The sequence below is a fragment of the Cicer arietinum genome, chromosome 7 (genome assembly GCF_000331145.2).
Source record: "Cicer arietinum cultivar CDC Frontier isolate Library 1 chromosome 7, Cicar.CDCFrontier_v2.0, whole genome shotgun sequence".
Classification (NCBI taxonomy): Eukaryota; Viridiplantae; Streptophyta; class Magnoliopsida; order Fabales; family Fabaceae; genus Cicer; species Cicer arietinum.
This window is the reverse complement of record NC_021166.2, coordinates 12,656,772-12,658,848: the sequence shown is the minus strand read 5'-3', so window position 1 is coordinate 12,658,848 and position 2,077 is coordinate 12,656,772.

Below are 2,077 nucleotides of genomic sequence, written 5' to 3'. Positions count from 1 at the left end.
TCCGATGCCACACCAACTTATTTTTTTTTACAAACTTTTGATGAAATATATTCAATAATTTTTTTTTACAACAACTTCTCATGCTCGCAATTAAAACATCATAATAATAAAACAAATAAATTTAGACTACGCTACAATATAATTGAACATTAACATTTTTTTAAAATAAAAAATATTAAACAGTAAATCATATTTATAAATTTTTACATTTTTTTTTGTTTGTATTTTATATTTTATTTCGTCAAATAAATACAAATATCATTCTATGTTGAAAAATAAATTATCAATCAAAGTATAATGACTCAAACAATTATCCTTTATAATAAATTATCATACAAATTTTACAAAAAAATTTAAAAATTAAATTATATGATTGTGATTAATATGATTTTCCCTCATTTTAATTTTTTTAATCATATTCAATTGTTACAAATCAATAAAGTAATATTATAAGATAACTATATTTATAATACATAAAATATTACTTATAAAACTTATAAAATTAATTAATTAATATCCGCGCAGCGCGCGAGCCATAATCTAGTTTTATTTAAATGTGTCAATTTTTACTTATTTTAACAATACCATACATGTTATCCTTTTACTCTATCAATAAACTTAATCACTCTTGTCTTGTATGAGATTAAAATTATTAATATCACTTACATTTTGTGCATTGCTTATTGCATTTTGAATTATTTTTCTTTTTGAAAAAATCATTTCTAGTTATTATATTTATGATTACCCTATAACAATTATGTTCAATACTATTAAAACATTATATACAACTTCGATGTAGAAATCATATCAAGTCGAAGGAGTACATGCATGGTGGTCACATAGAGAAGCTTCTACATACACTTTGGTGCCACTTGGTAGGGGTGGGTAAAGTTCAGTTTTGCACTAGAACCATTTGAAAATTGAACCGAACTGTTTTTCAGTTTGGAAAAACCGAACTGAACCGGTTTTCAGTTCAAAGAACCGAACCGGTTTATAAAAGTGGTGCACCGGTTTATTATTTTGAACCAAACCGAACTGGTTTAACTTAATTTTTTTGTTCATATAGGCCAAAATTTTCATAATTACCCCTAATTACGACTAAAAAAAATTCGGTTCAAGTTTTTTGAAATAAAAACCGGTTCGTTTTGGTTTTTTTAAACAAAAAACCGGTTCGGTTCGGTTTTTTGAATTGAAAAACCGGTTCGGTTCAGTTCTGGTTTTACAAAATCAGTTCAAAAACAGTTCGGTTCTTAAACCAGTTCAGTTCAAAAGCAGTTCGGTTCGGTTCGGTTCGGCAGTTTGGTTCAGTTTTTGGTTTTTTTGGACACCCCTACCACTTGGTACTTTAGAGCTGCAAAACGAGTTACTCGGCCTACTTTGGGCTGTCCGAATTAGGCCACATACTTTATTGGGCTGAAAGAAAACTCACCTCAAATATGCTTTGGGTTTTGTACTGTGCACCCTTCCCGTTTTAACTCCCACTCCCTCAAGACTATTTTGTTCTTGTTTAATTTGTATAAAATAATAGAAAATTTTACCATTTTAGTTTTCCACCCCCCACTTCCGAAAATTTATAATAAAAATTCTTGACTTTCGAAAATTTCAAACTTTCGAAATGTAATTATGCAGAAAAAATTATTAATTTTGAAACTTTGGAAAAATACCTAACTTTCGAAATGAAATATTTCAGAAATTTTCGAAACTTTGGATGGATATGAAATTTTCAAAATGTATTTTTCCAGAAAGCTTCGAAAGTTTGGATGAATTTGAAACTTCTGAAGCACATATACTTCGAAAATTTCAAACCTTCGAAGTAATTCCTTTTCGAAAATTTCAGACGTTTCGAAACTTTCAAAACTTTTAAATTTTTTTTTAAAATTACTTAAACTTCCAAAATTAGATATCAAATTTATTACCATTAATTTATTACTATAAATGTATTACTATAAATGAATTATTATTTATTACTATTAATTTATTATTATTTATTACTAATAAAAAAATTTACATTTCGAACCTTTTCCATCAATCAAAACTTTCGAAACTGACTTGTTTCGAAAATATGAAACTTTCGAAA